This window comes from Catharus ustulatus, chromosome 1 (assembly GCF_009819885.2).
Source record: "Catharus ustulatus isolate bCatUst1 chromosome 1, bCatUst1.pri.v2, whole genome shotgun sequence".
In the NCBI taxonomy this organism is placed as follows: Eukaryota; Metazoa; Chordata; class Aves; order Passeriformes; family Turdidae; genus Catharus; species Catharus ustulatus.
The window spans coordinates 30,605,292-30,624,548 of record NC_046221.1 but is presented as its reverse complement, the minus strand read 5'-3'; the positions used below and the strand labels follow the sequence as shown (position 1 = coordinate 30,624,548).

At 40.2% G+C, this 19,257-nt stretch overlaps 1 protein-coding gene across 1 annotated transcript in view; it reads right to left on the bottom strand.

Annotated features, from left to right (window-relative positions):
• BZW2 (basic leucine zipper and W2 domains 2) overlaps nucleotides 1–19,250 on the bottom strand; it is a 56,805-nt gene extending 37,555 nt beyond the window's left edge. Inside the window, exon 1 of the mRNA XM_033071086.2 lies at nucleotides 19,125–19,250. The gene's annotated coding sequence lies outside the window, so the exon portion shown is untranslated. The remainder of the gene's footprint in view (nucleotides 1–19,124) is intronic.
• Nucleotides 19,251–19,257: the final 7 nt, after the last annotated feature.

The following is a 19,257-nucleotide window of genomic DNA, read 5'->3' as shown; positions in this document are numbered from 1 at the left end:
TAACAGAAGATAAACAAATCCCTCACCCCATCAACTTTGAGCATAAATACAGAGTTAAGGACATGGCACATCATACAACAGTAATAAATACTGGGCTTGCATTACTTCAGACCTTCACAGAATATCTCAACACAAAATGTCAAAAATAAAAATAGGGAAGTGATAATATAATGTAATTTTATCTAAAGAAAACAAAACTATTTTTAAGCTTTGGATATAATCAGTTTCATCACACAAAACAGAGCTTATGCAAAAAGCAGCTAAAACAAGAGCTGAATGCAAACAGCAGCAACTAAAAGGAAGCTTTGCAGCACACAGGAATCACCACAGGTCATCACCCTGTTCTGCCCACAGCGGGTGCTAGCCCCGAGACTTAAGAGGACACCTACTTCTCACCCTGCACGCCATTAGGTTGCTGTTATATATGAGTAGCTTGTCCAAAATTAAGCCTTCTCATACAAGACTTTGAGCATGTTCTTCTAATAACTTCAGTTTTACAGAAATCTGTATGATTTGTATTTCTTCATTGCGGATTCTGCAAGTCTAGTTTAGAAGTACACAGATTTGACAAGATGCTTCCTACCACAAATGAAAAGAAACTCAAGCTCCATGTTGAGAAAGAGTTCATCAATCACACATTACATCCAAGTGTTTTCTCTACCCCTGAAAGCCAATGTAACAATGCTCCAGCTATACAATATATTGTCATTCACCAGACTTCTAACAGCAGCATTCCTAGCTGACCACTCTTGCAGCATTTCAAAAATTTTACTTGGCAAACCACTTCCTTCTAGTCTAGGTTCACCACTTATCCACACTCAAAAACTCTGCATCCAGGCACATGAACTGGAAATAGCCAGTAAAGTTCAGAGTCAAGACTGGGTTTGCTTCTTGGAAGTGACAAAACCACAAATACACAACAAACAGTTCATCTGAGATTCACACTCATCACTGAGATTTAAAGTTGCAGTTATAATAGCCCAAGGAGCATTTCCAAACAACTGCAACACTTAACAGCCTTCTGGAGAAACGTTCTCCTCATCTGCAAAGAGAGTTAAACATGGCAAACCAGAATCTTTCCAAGTGCTGTAGGATCCAAGAGTGCCCTCACAGCAGAGCTCAAAAGGCTCTTTCCCCTGATGAGACAGCTCAGTGTTAGAGGAACAGGAGGTGCTTTGCAAGTTAATTAGACACATAATCTAGCAGTCTACAGGGATAAGCAACAGCCCAGCCTCCAGCCAGTGAGTGGTTAGATTTGACATATTTACCTGCTTTGTCTTTCTGACCTTCAGCTATTTGTAAAGAGAATGATCTATAACATTCACCTAAGTATTTTTGACTTGTAAAGAAAGTGTCCAGCGAGCCACACAGTAGGTAAGAACTGTAAGAATCCACTTTTCACAGCTCTTCCAAACGTGCTCTCAGTCTGGGATCGACAGTGCCCACTTCCTTAAGGAACACACAAAAACCTTCAACCCAGCATACCCAGTATCTATAAAAGACAGAAATGCATACACTAGATTTCTAACACCAGACTTCTTTCCTTGAATGCAGTGTATTTTTAAGCCGCAAAAAACTTGTGTGCCCCTGAAGCTTGACTATGGATTTTAGCTATTGCCTGTGAACATAAAATATGTTCTTTAAGACAGCTGGGGAAAAGATTTTTTTAAAAAGCACTTAAAGCAGGACTCACAACTTGTGGCAGATTTAATGACTCTAGGTTCAGTGCAACAGAAGAAACTCTTTAATTACTAGGAACACAGGACATGCCTTCTATATTTAGCTTTAAATGTACTGTGCATTAATCTGCTTGAGTGAGGGTCTGGGTTCATGAGGCACTGCCTCAAGCACTGGCCCAAGATCCTTCATTAAGAAACAGCATCTTGAGACTAAACAAAACCAACCCAGTGATCTATACAACAATCCAGAATGGCATCAGCTCCCGAAAATGAGATTTTTGAAGTGCTGTTGCTGATGCCTTGATAACAGTTCAAAATTTACAAAAGTGAATGCAATACAAAAACTTTTTTAATCAAGAAGAAACAACAACAGCACAAAAGTGGTGGTTGATGGTTGTAAATTCAGGGAGCAGCATATAAACTTGCACAATACATTTACATCAGAGAGTGCAGCCTGCCTCCCATGTGTCAGATAGCTGTAAAACCTTGAAACCACATAAGACCTTGAACTATTATGTATATTCTCCATTTTGAAAGGTACAGCACCCGGGCGACTCAAAGCCAACGGCCAATTTTGAAATGGCAGCTAGAGAAGTCATAATGGTTTCAGTGGAGCAAGGTTCTTACGGATAGATAGAAGCAGGAAGGGAACAGCCTCCAAAATAAAACTCAAACCACCAGTCAAACTTGTATCTTGTAGCCCAACATCCTCCAGGATTCATATGAATTGTCAGCAGGAAAGGAAGCAAGAGGTACAGAAATGACAGCTCACTCCTTTCGCAGACTCCACTCTTCACCAGAAGATGGGAAAGGCTCTTCAATAGCAGCTTTACTCTCAATTTACTGCTCAGTACTCAAGCAGATGTCAGAGCAGTACAGAACCTGGCACTAAGCTCCACAATGGGTTCATTTTCCACACAAACCACAAAATGTCTAAGCCTGCTAATTACTAATTACTACCATTGCAGCTACAAAATTCATCAGAAAAATTTAAAAAAGCATGACTTTAAAGTTACCAAATTCCACACCCACTCTTGTTAACAGGCTTGTATAAAACAGATTCATTACTTAAAAAACACATAAATTGGTGAGTTGGCACATTGTCCTGAGACTGCTTGAAGTCCAGGAACTAAGCTTTCTCTACAGTTGCTCCTCATTTTCATGCTAAAGACCCCAAACAGTTAAAATAAAACTGAGGAACATTTACAGTTGTAGATATCCAGATATATATTATACAGCAGTTAGTCTGATCAGACAATCCTTCTCACACAATTAATAAAAATAGTAACAGTTTCAATTAATAAATCCAGCATTAATCAATAAAATTAATTTATAAAATCTGCAACAGATGAAGTAAAAGTTTCTTCACTGCTTCAGCAAGCATGAACTCACTTAATAAGTTAAAAAAATGCAGTCTTTTATCCACACCACAGGGAAATTCTTATGATGATTAACTCCTGAATTATTTAAAGCCTTGGTAAGGTTGAAGTTTCTCCCATTTGTTCTTGGAAACATTTTGCTCAAATTGAAAAAAAAAATACTGAAAGCCTTTATTCAAAGCAACACTATTTTTCTAAGCATCATTTTACACTTCTTTTGACCAAAATATCAGAATCATCTGAGATTCTTCAAACATTAACATGCTCAGATGAATCTGGGAACTGTTGCTTCACAGCAGCAAAACTTCAGTGCCCCAGTTACAGAGAGAAGAGGATCAGTGCCAGACAACATAAGAAAAAGAATTATGTTTCAATAAAAACTACCAAGATTTTATGGCTCCGTGTGTGCAGGGCACAAAATACAGCCCCTAGGGCAGGCAGTGACCCTCTGGGCAGCCCACTGGATTGGGGGGGCCTCAAGCAGCACTGCTCCCCAGGATGCTGTTGCTGCTGTGGGGACTGGCGCCGATGGCGTTTGACTGACAAGGCGATGGAGAGAACTGCCAGAACACCACCAACACAGCACTACCAGCTTTCACAGGAACAGATGCTTGGCAGGAATCATTTCCATCTCCTTCCCTTGCTGAGATACCATGTAAGGCAGGGGCACTCATCACAAAGGCAAATCAAATAGAAGCATAGATGGGTAGAGTTGCTATGAAGGAAACATCCCAACTTACGTATAAAGGGCAATCTTTTTCTTTCCCCCAAAAGAATATCCAGGACATTAAAAGGCTTTACTGGGTCTTTTTTATCTAGCAATGTTATAGGATGTTTTCATTCTCTTTCAGTTACATTTCGAGCCTTGGGGTAAAGAGGGTTTTCCACCCCTTCCAGCACAAGCCATGAAGTTACAATAAATGCAAATTACTGAACTTGAGCAGCATAAAGGAAGAGCTGCCCTTGTACTTTTGCCAGAAAGGAAACATGTCAGCATGCAGCCAGCAGCTGTCTCTGCTCTCTGAAAAGCAGTAGACAGCTAGATTATGAGCTAACAAAATCTGTAGGTGGAAAACTTATAAATCATTAGAGAGGAACAGAGCAATGCAAAGGGACAAGAAGACAGAGCAGATGCAATGCAGACACAGGTCCTCATCAGGATTCCCATTTTCCATTGGGACACCGTACCCTTTGTTCCTAAAACACAGGGATTTTTTTAAGAAGTGACTAATAAGCTGGAAGTATGCAAATTCAACCATGGCACAAATCACCAGGAAGTACAGCACTGGCAACCAGGTTTACCTTGCAGAATTGCCACAGAGGCACCAGCACAGCTGCCATGTTTATGAAACCTTTAACCCAAAGGTGCTGGTTATTAGGAACAATAAAGCCAGAGCCAGGTTCTTGTCACATTAAAATACCTTCTCTGATTTTATAGCCTCAACGGCAATGTACAGGGACAAAACAGTAACGGAAGAATCTGCAGGGTAAATACAATCAACATGGGGTTTTAAGGTTTACATGAAATAAATATTGCTGAACCACATGCCCTGTCTTTCCCTAAAGAGCCTTCCAGATGCTCTCAAGAGAGTGAAATGTTTTAAAAAATGTTTAGTTTTTAATCACAGAACAGTATTGGTCCACAGTAAAAAGTGTATCTACTTCAATAAAAGTATTTGTCCCTTATTAGCATGCCCAGTGGGAGAAAACAGAGATGAAACAGAAGGAATTGATTTAATTCTGCAGCAAGTAGAAACAAATACCTGAAGAGAACGAAACTTACCACATGTTAAATAATAAATAAAAACCTGTGCTCATGCAAGATTCTCCAGAAACAAACTAGGCATGAAGCTTTTGAAGAGTTATCCTGGAGAAGTAGGAGGGGGAAGGGAAGACCTTACTGCTCCTTGCAGCCACCTGAAAGGAGGCCAGAGACAGATGGGGCTGGTCTCTCCCAAGTAATGAGCAGCAAGGCAAGAGGAAATGGCCTCATGTTACATCAGGAGAGGTTTAAATTGGGTAGTAGGAAAATTTTCTTCACTGAAAGCATTGTGAAGCATTGGAATAGGCTACCCAGGGAAGTGGTAGAGTTACTGTAACTGGAAGCATTTAAAACACACTTACATGGACTTGGCAGACATGCAGATGGCACTTAAGGACACGATAAACCCAGAAAAATTGAGAAGACAGACTCACCAAAGTCTGCACCATAAATCACATCACCTAACAGCTAAACTGGGATGTACAGGAAGATGTTTCCTGAAAAACAGTCAGAAAAACCCCAGTTCCCACTGCCACCAAAGAATGTTCAATCACACACTGCATTAGAGATCCACCTCAATGCATTTATTTCAGGACAGCAGGTTTTTCTTAGGTCACTACCCAGGAATTTTTACAGAAGTGGTTCAGATGAGTAACTCTGCTGAAGCACTTTCAATGCACTTCACAGTGTCACGAAAACTGTAGACTGAGCACCAAGACAATGGACTTCTGTCATGTCACCAGGAACCACATAAAAATGTATATGACATAGCGGAGTCAATGAAAGAAAAGAAAAAGTGTAAAATTTTCATAATAAGTGACAGGTACAAATACAAGTTCAGTAAATTAAATCACACATTCAGGTTGACACAGAAAAAATGCGGTCTTTCAGTAACAAGATTTCTTCCAGCAACTAAAGAGGAGGAATTAGATGTAATTCTTTAAGAACAAGGTATTAGCCTGAGCTTTTCTCACTGTTGAGAGATCTCTTAGGTGCTGTACTCTTAACTGGAATAGGCTGTGATAATGGAGATGCCGTATTGCTACAGATCAATTCATATCCAATTAACATTCATCTTAAGGTAAAATGCCAACTCCAAGCTTGCATACCTCGCCAAAAGGAAAACCTCTTAGAAAAAGAAGGGGATAAAAAGTATCAGGCAGAGATGGGGTCAGGTGAACTGAGAAAACAAGTGGAAAAAAGACAGAATTCTTCCAAAGGTAACAAAGTTTCTTCCTCACACAAGACACCACTGTCAATGGACTGTGTAAAAGCTAAAACAAGGTTTTCGAATTTGGAGACACTGGATTTCCTGATCATCTTGAAAAATACAACTGTCTTAGCAATTGCCATAGAGATTTTGTTACAGGAAAAATGTTGTAGCTGAAATCCTGCAAAAACATGACTGTAAAGATACTGCAGCAATTCAGCTCAATCCTTCATTAATGTCAGGGAGGAGAACTGCAGCAGCCACTATTCACAGTACATTTGCAAGAAATCATTAATGGAGTTACTTTATAGGGTTCCCTTGAACCAGGTCTCCAATAAAGCAATAAATACAGGTATTTGGGAGAAAGCATCTTAAAAAAAATACTAGAGAGGTTTCATTCCGAGGAAAAAAGCTTGATAAAATACAAGACAACACAATAACAGTTCAGTAATGAAGGCAGGAAGAACAGCTTTCTCACAGAGTACCACTCCTCTGTTCAAGTCCATCCTGCTTTTGTTTTTTTAATGTATCAGCCTACTGGAAGCTTTTACAATGGGGACTCTACTCACACAATTTCAGTATCAACAATAAAAATCAGAAGATGTACCTCTTCCATTCTTCTTGCTACCACAAAGCTCTGAGAAGCAGCAAAAGCACTGGACATCACTAGTGCCTCCAGGACACAGCACTGCAGCACTTGAAAAATAAATTATAAACTAAGGGGCTAATGTTAAAAATAAATACAATCTGTGCATTCTCCAGAAAGTAATGCCCCCCAGATGCTAGCAATTCATTATTTAATGAACTAAAAATAGTAATGGGAGGAGGAATGTATTAATAGCCAGCACCTCCTACACACCTGCAACTGGTGAACGCTTTGATTTTAACAGAACAACTGCTTTAAGCATTAAAGCAAGTTTCAATTCAGAACTCCCTAATTATTTCTTCAAAGCATGTGCAAGGAGTTGACCAAGATAATGCATGTTTTTTTTACCTGAGGGAAAGTGAATCAGCTTCCAGATATCTAAATTTTGATCTTTCTGGCACAAAGGGCCAGCAGAGAAAACACACAACACTTTGCACCATATCTAGTATTCCAAACATACCAACTAATACTGATTATGCAGTTTGCAGCATTCACTTGGACAAAAAAATGAGTCTATAACTGACTTGTGTCACTCTGCATCCCAAAAGTGGTCCCATATTCCCTGCAGCTGCTTCTTCCTCCTCAGAGCAGGTGAATATTTTGACAGAACACACTAGTTTTGGGTAAATAAATTCCTAGAGTGGGGAATAGAAGTAGTCAATGCTTGGACTGCTTCAACCTGCAAACAGTTATTTTCTAGGCAATGGTGGGTCCAACTCCTCTCAGATCAAGCTAAGATAATCCCATTGCAATAGATATGATTCACATCCAAGTTATGTGTTGGGGGAAAAAAAAAAGAAATAAAGGCCACCCATGGGGTGCCTACACAATCAACTGTTATGCTAGGTGAGTCAGAAAAATAGCTATTACAGATTGAGCAGACACTTGCTATCCTACCCACTGCCTAGCAGCTCCCATACCAGCACTCAGCCTTACTCCAGAACAGCATTTCTTCACCTCTATGTGAAAACCTGAAAGTTCTTAGATTAATTCCTGGAAGAAGAGTCTATCGGGGCTATTAAACACACGAATGATACAACCTTCTAAGCTTGAAAACTGCTGCGAGTTTGACAGGACATGAAAGAGAAATGTAGCACTCCCTTCTACCTATATTGTTGGTGGTGTTGTTGGGGTTTTTTTGTTCTCTTTGTTTTTCTTTTCTCACCTACCAACACTACAGGCCACTTCCAAAGATGAGACTATAGACCCAGGGCAAATTTCTAGTAAGCCAAGCTTTGGTATGAGAAGGTTGTCTCTTAAATCCACAAACACACAAGACAAGCATGACTCACCCATGACAGTAAACTCCATCAGAGAGTATTAGGACAACAGCACTGACAGCTGGGTGGCACCTGAGTAAGGTCAGGATAGGAGGGAAAGTAAACAAAAATCCCAAGAGGACTATCCTGGGTCAGCTTGATGTATTAATAATTTTGCAAGAGGACTTCAGCTGCTTTTTGTAAGATGAGGGAAAACATTCAAGCCAGTTTTCTTCAGACAGCAAAAATCTTTGAGACATATTGTGATTCAAGCCACATATTTCTTCCCAAAAACTGGGAGTGCCCAGAGAGAATACTGTCAGGACTGGGAATCACATCGGTATTGTGACTGAATTGTGCATTGCAACTGCTTTACTTTGTTACATGTCATTTACAATTGTAAGACATTCTCAGTAAAATTTGTATTACTCTGCTAAAACAGAAATCCCACATAATATCAACTATCTTCAGGTGGGGAAATTAGATATTAAACATCATACCCCCTACATGTGGAATATCTAAAAGATGCTGATCATAGAGTACTGGACTTCAACACTATTCACATATCAGAACTGGGATATCAGATTTGGTTGGGTAACCCAAAGCTCAAATGCCAAGCAATCATGTATGGCAAAGTTTCCCTTATTTTGGAGTATCATATACCGACACAGTCCTGAAAATTCTCAAAGCATTGCATCTTCTCTCAATTTTGACAGTTATCTTTGCTTTTCTTAATCTTCTTCCATCCTGTATCTAAATATAAATGACATCGAACACAAGACTTACCTGAAAATATAAATGCATAAAACCAAGAATATGTCTTTGATGGTAATCTATATTCAGGAGACTTTGAAATACATCAAACTGAACCCAAAGAATTCACAGTCTATCTACAAACACAGCACTGCAAGCAATGGCTATTATGAATGCTTCTTAAGTTGAGCTTCTGAAAAAGTGGTAATTATATGCAATTTTGATAATTGCAATCAGATGAAAACTCAGTTCTCAAAAATACATTTACATATACAGGTGGTCAAAATCTCGGAACTAAAAAATATTGCCACAAAAGGAAGTCAAATAAAGCAACAATATAAATCACTTGAGGTAGAAAAAAAGTCTATGCTAGAGCAACTAGCCTATTGTGTCACTAATTTGTATTTATTTTCCAGTATAAGCATCATCTCCTAACAGCTTAATCACATTACAAGAAGCTAGTAGAAGTTACTGAGACATCTGTTTCACCCAGATGTAGATCAGAGCAGGTATATAATATTTTACCCCACTCCACCACAGAGGCAGCAGGCAGTGCTGAATACATTGCAGTGCTTTGTGCCCACGCACTGGTAATGGAAGCACAGAGAGCTGTCAGTCAGCTCAGTTCAACGCAAAACCCTAGTTGCAAGGACTTTTCTTGTCTAAACAGCCAACTGTCAGAACACAAATATGGACTGCATTTGACTTACCTTTAGAAATGAATGATGACACCTAGCCTGATCCTGCAATTCATGCCTAATTTCACCATAAGAAGAAATATAACCATTTCCAGAAAATAGCTTATCTAAATTATTCTGCTTGCCCTTCTTAGAGATGGGTAAACAGCTTCACAGTTTCAGATTTAAGACACTTTTTAGGTATCTAAATCAGATCAAACTTCACACCTGCAGACTGGCCATCTGTGTGAAAGTCTATAGCTCAGTGATACCTATAAACATCTCAGGCAGAGTTAGGAATTTAGTTACTCACCCAAAATTAACAATAATGCAATTACAATTTCTACACTATTCAGTTCTATAGTTAATTCAGTAGACCTGCTTGTTTATCTCTCTGAAATAATTCACAAAACTTCCATTGTTGGTTGAGAAGTTTCAAAATGCAGTGTATCACAAGTATGTTGAGAGCATAGTCTCAGCATCAGACCACAGCCATCCACCCACTCCCAACCCAGTTTCTGAAGCCAAGCATTACTGCAGGAGTTATGCATTTCTAACCAGAATATGCTTAGTATCTTTTTTAAAAGGCATAAAGCATCACTATGCCAGACAGCCTTGCTTCCTTCAGAGAAAGCATGCATCCACTTTGTGGTTGTTTGGCCTATGTCAACGTCAGCTTGGCACAATGATATTTGACACTATTAATAGGGAAATCTATTTTGTTGTTTACGGCATCACTGTTCATGCACTGGAAAGACCAATATCAGCAACCTACTTCTGCAGATAACCTAATAAGGGTTCCACAGAATGCGTATCTGTAGGTGCATGCATACATACATGTGTGAAAGACAGCAAAAACTCCAGTAAAAGCTACATTAGATTTCTACAACTCACTTCCTATGAAGATGCAAACCACAAAGAATGCAAAAGGTTTACTAATGAGACACCTAAAGGATTTTTTCTTTTCTGGACTGAGAAACCGCAATGAAAGGCTTGGTTGATCCCTCTGAGGCTTCAGAAAGACACAGCAGTTAACCTAGCTAAATCCTAGAATGCAGAGCTGTTCAGTCATTGGATACAGCCAAACTCCCCAAGTCAGTGAACTGACTGCTGAAGGCCATGCAAACCAACGCATTTGTATCCCACCTCAAATGCTGCTCTGCATAGTTTGATACACTCTGTAGAGCTGAAAAACTAGTAAAGTTAGCATATGCTCTTAGCTAAGGGAGGGTAAAAATGCCAAAGTAGAACTGACAACCTAATTTTCTTTCAATTCTAAAACAGAAGAGAGCAGACAGTCAACATGACTCTCAGCTGGGGACTTTGCAATAACTGGTATTTTTTGCTATTCTTGACAATGCTTCAAAGATAAAGTTGATATTTCAGATTAAAATATGTCAAGATGAACCTTTACTAACCAAGTGTTAGGAACATGAATTAAGGTATTTTACTCAGTAATTTAGTAGCCTAGTTTTCAACATAAATTGAGCAATTTATCTTGGGATTGCAATAAAAAAAATGTAACAAGTATGTTGAAAACAATAAACATGGCCTACAGTTTTTGTCCCCATCATTAAGATCTTACTCTCCCTCACCCTCAAAAGACTTTGGTATCTCCTCATACCGTAACACTGCTTTTTAAGTGCCAATACTTACTAAAAAGGTCAACAATTGTTTAAACTGACAGGACAAAGGAAAATAGGGAAAGAATGAGACCTTCCTATACTTCAACATTACACAGCCTAGGGAGGGCACTGAGACACTAAACTAATCCTAGCATCAAACAGGTTACCCATGAAATGCTTTGGCTTGACACCTTTGGCTTCAGTGAGCTGGGAACTACCACTCACAGACAGAAGTTCAAGAACTGGACAACTTCCTCACAGGAGAGACCTGAGAGTCTGATGCCTTGACCATGCAGCAGTGTGAATCACCAGCCAACCAGTCCACTGTCACCATGAAGAATCTTGGAGGCACAACAGCAATGCAAATTGATATTCCGATGGTAGAGTACAGTGGGAAAACGGCACTTTTCAGCATATACCTATAAACAATTTAACAGGAATAAAACAACTGAACAAATAAAGCCCTTCCCTTGGCTCTTCTAGAGAATTATATGCGTTCTTTCCTTCTTCTAATTCAAGAAGCCTTTAAACAAGGCCCCACAAAACAAGACAGCCAAAGTGAAAACCTGGCAGAAGACCTCATGCATGTGCTTGAGTATAGAAGTAGGTGTTTCCTCATGCCAGGAAGGGAGTGGAGACTGATGAGCAGGATGACAAATTTGAAGGGTAGAGCCAAGGACTCACATGGCCCTGGGGGCACACTGACTGGGGCCTCTTTTTATACAAAATGTAGAGAAAGAAACACACAACTATCTTGGCAGAATATGGTATTCAAAAGCACAACACTGGGTTTCTATAGCACTGGCTGATTATTTTGGGATCCTCAGGTCAGAGTCACAAGAAACCACACAATAAGGAAAATATAGTCAAAGCAGACCTAAGACAAAAGAGAGTTAACACAGGCTTCAGAAAGGTGCATGGAAAAAACCAGCAACCAGACTCAAATCAAACTCACGTCAATATTGGTGCATATAAAGAAGGTTGTAGATTGAAAGGAAACTCACTATTCCCTTTTCTAAAGGGCTGACTTCCCCTCAAGCATTTAAAAGAAATAACATACTTTGTTTTGTCTAATTTTCTGTTACTCAAGGCATGAAATGGTAGTGAAAATAAATGACAAGTCCTGCACCTAATGCTCAGTAGTATCTTCCAAAGATTTCAGCCCTGTGTTTTATCAGAAGAAAATCACTAATGTGTAACTTGAATGCACTGAATGTATCTTCCCTCTTAAAAACATTTCTAGAGAACTAGAGGATTTTATTTATGGAAACAAAACCTAAAACAAAAAGATCACTTTAGCTTGCAAATTACAAACTGTTGAACTGCTTAGACTTCTTTTCTTGCATGAAAACACATCTAAGGAAAACACACAAGACAGTAATTACAAGCAAGTACAACCCCAAATTCATATTTAATTGTTCTGCTTGCAGTAGCTGAAGGAATTGTAGAAGGGTGTAACTCATAGAGACATTCAAGACATCACAGAAGATACTTCCTTCCAATGTCCCTGGCCAACCTCTGTCCCAGACTAGGTCTAGCTTTTCCTTTGTCTGACCTGTCTGTCCTCAGTCTTAATTCTCACTAAAGGTAATCCATGATCTTAGAGGCTGAATAAAAGCAGTAATCTCCGTCTGCCACTACAACTCTGCAAAAACTGTAAGTGATCTCTACACAAAACTTCTCCATCCAACCTAAGAATAGCTCAGATTTTGCAGAGCAAATTCTTAACAGAATGCCAAACCATACATACGTATGAAGGACACGGTGCATTTTGAAATTCACTCTATAGTTTCTCTAGTAGAAAAACCCCAGATTTCTAATTTCAAAAGTTCTTAGACATAGAGCAACTAAAAGCTCTCATAGACAAAACAGGAATCACTACTGATTTACTTCCTGGACGTATTTGCCTGACTTGCTGCAATTTAAAAACCAAAACAAGTAATTCAACATTGACTATTTGTTTTATACGGCACACATGAGGAAGACTTTTTACTTTACTAAAACTAGCTTAGCATACAAAAATCTAAAGATGGAGTGAGAACAGTCCCGCACTCTGATCTACATGAGCTGCCACACTTGGATTTAACCATCCCCAGCCCAAACAGTGATCCAAGTCAGAAGTTTTACCAGTGAGCTGTTACAAACATATGAGTTCCCTCTATTGTGCTTGCACTATATAACCACACTTTACAGAAGACCAAAGCTGTTAAACTCTGAAACTCAAGTGTTTCATTCTTCTCTCTGCTGCACAGCATGCAAGAATGGTAAAGAACACTACAGTGCAGTAAAATGGCCACCACAACACTGCACATGGGTACTGGACTCTGTTTGGCTTTTTACTTTGCCTTTTGCAGTCTCTTACAAGATCTACAGCTTCATTTAAGAACTGTGGTATGGCAAGTTAAAAAGGTTTTCAGGCATGGCAGAGTATTATTGCACTCCACAGACTTCTCTCTAGGGAGAAAAAATGGACTTTTTTTAATTTGTCAATTTTCCTTTCACACACCAGCATTACGTCTGAGTGATCCTTGAGTATTATCTTTGAACAGATAGTTACTACTTTAACAGGTAAGTACTGTTGCAGTTGAGGAGAAGAGTCATTTTTAATTAACACTGGATCACGTGGAAAAAGAAACCGTTTCAGAAATCAAATCTACAGTTTAATGGGCAACCATGGCAGTTCACAGGTGATTTATTACTCATAAAATATCAAAATGGAATCACTTCACCTGTAAGCTCAGGCAGAGAGACAGATGTGGGTGACAGCCTATTGCCTTATGAGCAACACAGATGTAGGAATTCTTGAATTTGCACAGGAGGAATGAGGACAGAAAATAACATAAGGAATAAAAGATGATGTCTCAAAGCAATCTGAATTTAACAGCACACATCCATTCAATGCATGATCTAATTCCTCTGTCCTAAACAATAACCTTAAGCTTACAAAGAGGTACATCTATCTGCACATGACTGTAAGGAGAGTTTAAATAATCCTGTCTGGAGGTTAAAAAAAATTACTCACTAATTAGATCTAATTAAATGTTTAACCCAAGTGTCTCCACCATACTTCACCAAAAAAAGGATTGTCACTGACTAAATGCTGCTAACACTCTTTTTCCCAGTATTGCACTCATGAATCCCCAAAACCAGCAGAAATTCTACATGTGCTGCAGTTTTTCAATCACCTTCTACAGATATATTTCCCTTGCAGCTTTATGTAATTTTATTTGCTTTATAACTCTGAAATTCTGAATTTATTTTAGGAACAGCCATCAGAAAAGCCACTGAGAACCAACTCTTACAGAAGCTGTGATAATGCATTACTGGGTTATTGCTACCACCTGCAAAGCTTAAGTGGGAAAGAAGTTAGTTTTGCAAAGGTCATTCTCTGACATATTGCTCTGCTGTCACTAAACACATCTCAGTCTTTAGCAGCAAAAAGCTACTTGTATGCCTTCTCTTCCAAATAATGCAAGTACCTACCTACGTGGAATTCATAGGCATGAAACAATTTGTTTAAAGCTTATATTAATTTTAATTCAATAAAACCACAGTGACTTAGAGCTACACATAAAAAGCACAAAACATATATTGTCTGAGCAAGACCAGAACCACCTAGAACAAACAATTAAGAGAATGTGAACTCAACCTGCAAAGGAGCAATTTATTTTTTTCCTATGCTGGGTAAATAAAAGAAGAAAGAGGTACACATATCTGATTTTGTTGTGAAAACAATCCTGACTTTTTCAAAGGAAACTCTTAACCCAGTAGTAAAAATGCACATTCATCTAAGGCACTTACATTGCCCATGATCATCATCACAATACCTGAGCACCTCAAAATTTCTTCTTTGCTCTGTTAATCTTTACTCCCTGTGGGAAGATTCTGGTTGTCCTGCCACGACTAGCAGTTAAAGACATACAAAAATAAAAGCATATGCTCAAAAATGCACTTCGCAACACATACATATAAATTTGTGAACAGTTTTCTTAGAAGAAAATTCTACAGGTGACTGCTATTCTGAATATATTTTAGGTGCAAAACCACCAAAGCTGGCTCTGCTCAATCAGGTCAAGTCTTAAAGCAAGCCAATACCAAGTCAAATCAGGCTACTAAGCCCAGACAGGAGTTCCTTACCATTATATAGACTTTCAAGTCCCAAACTGGTACTTTTCACACTGCTCTGACCTGTATTTCCTGCTGGAGAACACTGCTCACCTCAACCATGCTCATCCTGCAGTCTGGATCAACCTTTTGGAAAATATTTTGGCGTCCTTCTGTCCCATACATGTAAGAATCCTTCAAGTCAGAATTTAAGAGAAGATGAAAGAAGAGTAAGCCTCATCTTGCCAGACTTTGGATACAGCTAGAGTAAAATCCTGGGATTTGCTCCTGAAGTTCCAAGTGCAGGGAAAGCCTAACTTTGTGCAAGGTCTCACAATGACTTGGTAGCAGGTAGAGATCTCTATCTAGGTCTCAGATTAGCATTTCAGCTACAGGAATACCTTGTGTGTAGCTACTGTGGATACACCAATTGTGTTTAAAAACATGCATCAGTGCTCACCAGTTTCAGTTATTTTTCTGTGGTTTTATAATCTACCCTCCGCTACAAAACAGGCCTTAGCAATATTGACAGATCATAACAAAGACCAAGTGAGTGCCCTGAGATCTACAAACAGATGAAAGTTGAAAAAACATCCCTTACAACAAAATAAAAACACTCAAAGAAGTCAAAGAGTTATACAATGCCAATCAAGTGGGGGCGGAAGCAACTTATCCACAGATTACTATTTGTGAGATCTGAGAGGAAAAAACAGAGGATGTTTCTAGCAATAAAAACCCCTTGAACTTGCATGAACTTGAATTGATCTAAATGAATAATCCTATTAGATCCTCTTAACTTTGGCCAGGATATAATTATAAGGATTGGAGACAGCAGGACCAAAACTCAGTGGGGGTCTGTCTGCAAAGCTCAGCTCCACTTGAAGGAGATTTCCTATTGCCCAGGGCATGCAGGAAGACAGAGCTAATTTACAAAAACACACTTGGCAACAATAAGAAGTGGATTTTACATAGGAATGACTCGATACACAGAAGACTTCAGCTTGGCAAAAAGGCAATGGCAGGGGACACCACAGGTCTGTCAAGGCATGATTGCAGGTCAAGGCTGAACAGGAACCAATTCCTCGTCGGCTCCCAAAACAGGAACTGGAGGCTGGGGTTTGAACAAAACCATGAAGCAGCCAGTTCAAAAACAGGAAAGAAGTGGTCTGCTTTCAAGCAGTCATGAAAGTTATAATTATGGGATGCTGCATACACACAATTTATCTAAATTTAAAAATCCTACCAGCCTACTTCAGGCTGTCAAATATAAAGGTAAACACAAAGACACCACTTCTTGCTGAGGAAATCCCTAGCTGAACCAGTGAGATGAGAGCTAGGAAATAAGTCACAGAACTATGCATACTTGTTTGACCTATTCTTTTATATTCCCCTAGACAAAATGTAGTAGGTCAGACAAGTTTCTGACCCTGCCAGGTCCAGGCACTGAAAGAGACTATGGGATCTTTGACCTCTGCAGAGTATATGCTCAGAATTCGGGCAACCCTCCAAGACAAAATTGAAGGTAGGTCATTTGACAGAAAACAGTGAAACCAATTCAGCACTTCCTTTCCCTCTGTTCCACGTCCAAAGACCAAGAGCTTCAAGGTGCACTCTCCAGGGCATAGGGCAGCCTCTTCTACCCAAACTGACCCAATAAAAAGGTTACTGCTCTGTAAATTCTCCCAAAATGAATGCTACTTAAAGAAATCCTTATCTTCTTGCATGAATCTTACTCCTGACAATTGCACACGGCACTTAGGGCTACCTATACATTGGCAACAATAGCTATCACAAACTCCATGAGCACACCTCAGTGCAGTAAAACCAGTAAACCACTGGGGAAAAATGTCACCACTGTTCCCTGCTTCACAAATCACAAGTATCAGATATATCACCTGATGAGGAAATAGGAAATTTTTCATATGTAAACATTTAATTTAAAACCTAAAAAATATTCTGAATGACAGTGTGGTTAACATTTTCTTCTCCCTCTGTAATACCCAAAATATAAATTATTAATTACCAAGCAGTAATACACACATCTTAAATATGTGAAAAAAACAGCTGCAGCACATAAAAGAAAATGCATTAAGGGGCAAGACACAAAGGCACAGAACCTACATTTTCATGTTCCAGTTCCCCGCCCTCACGCGGACTCCCTACACTGCCTTGAAAAAAAATCACTTGTTGCCTCCATGCTTCAAATTATGTCCATAATATGGAGGCAATGCCACTTTATCACAATCTCACAAGGATAAACCGGAGATTGTGGAATGTCTGAATAATACAGGACTGAAGGTCATACAGAAGCCAGGTAAGAGTGAGAAACATGCTTTAACTAGCACCAAAAGTATTTTATTACCCATGCAGATAGAGCACTCCTGTAGCCTTAGTCACCAAGTGAGATCCAGTGAGGCTGCCAAGGAAAAACTGCGTGTGCCTGTTCACTCTGTGAACAAGGGTGGGATGGTAATAATGATATTTTCATATTGAATAAAATGAATCTAATACACATACTTTTGTGTGATGAGTGCACAACTAGTTTTGGTTTAGGTTTTTTTTAATGCAAAAGGAAGCTTGAAGGCTCTTCTTATTTAATAGTGCCACAGAGATTATCAGGGCACTGTAGTATCAAAAAATTTGCTCACAGCAGGTAAAATTCACACCCTGCAGTGAACCAACAAAAGACCACTTAAACCCTAATTTCAGCCTTCATGGTTGAGCCAGTGACATACTTCTGTTAGCACTACACGGGGATCGTTTTCTGGATCAGAGTATTAAAAGCACTTGTGCTTCAACGGCATTTCTTTCAAGACATTTTTTGTTTCCCACAAAAAAAGTCAAGGGAATCTGTTATAATCTGAAGTCCAAACCAATCACTTATTTACACTTGTTGATGCAAGTAAAACCAGATGGCGGTAGACCCCTGTATTTCCAGGATTTTTAAAATCATGGAAACATACACAATTTGGCTGTTCAGTTAAAACAAAATTGTGTCACATTCTGGTGGTTTTTTACCTAAATAGTTATGAAGACATATTATATTCAGAGAGCATGCTTTTCCATGACAGAGACTTCACCATTTCTGAAAGTCAGTCAACAAGCCATCAACAAATATCAAAACAGAGAACAAGACTAGTATTAGAGAAATTTCAGTGTGTAAGTACAGACGAGATGACCTGCAAATAGTAAGGAAAGGAAAACTCGGCTTGCTGATAAAGCTAGTTACAGGAAAAAAATGAGTTCCTTAAAAAGAAAGATACAAAAAATATAGACCGAAGGGGCAAAATATATAGACTAGGGCAAAGGAGGGTAGAAGTCAGCACCAAGTACCAGGGTCCTGCTCTTTTCTCTGGTATAAACACAGGCAAAAATCGAGGATATTAAACGCAGTCTCTGTCCCTTGGAGGGAATCTGCACGATCGTCCCTGCGCCTACCGAGCTTCCGCTGGAATAGTGGAAAGTTGGATCTGTAACAAAGATTATTTTTCCACCAGCAGTTTAATTTTAGAAAGGCGCCAACAAAAGGCACCGCTCCGAACACCCCGAGCGCGTTCCTTCCCCTCCCGATCCATCAGTGCCCGCTTCCTCCTGGAGACACGATGCCGTGGCACAACCACGGCTCCATTCGGCCGCTTTAGCCGAACACAACGCTCTCCCTGCCTGGAAAAAATAAAACAACAAAAAGCCCAACCACCCAACCAACCGATGCCATAAAAAGGCAGGAAAGCAGGAGCACGGAGGGAAGGGCCGGCGTGCATAAGAGCCCGCACCGCCGCCCTCCCGCAGCGGACCCGGCGCCGCCGGTGCTCCGCAAAGCCGCGAACGGCGGCATTTCCGAACCCCGGCTCCAGCACCGACACCGGGGCTGTGACGCCGCCGCCCGCCCTGCCCCGCCATGGCCGCCGCGCCCGCCCGCCCGGCTGGAGCTGCCCCACAGCAGCCGCGGTCGCCAGGGCAGCGCTGCCGCGGGGCTCCGGCGGGGCTCCAGCACAGCTCTCGCCCGGCGCGCTCCCTGTCCCGGCCGCACCTGTCCGGTGGTTGCGCGGTCCGGGGCGGGGAGGGCGAGCGAGCGCGACGGCAGCAGCGACGGCGGGAGACAATGGAGGAGTGAAGGACGGACACATTGACACACCGGCGCCTCCGCCCGCCCGCACCACTCC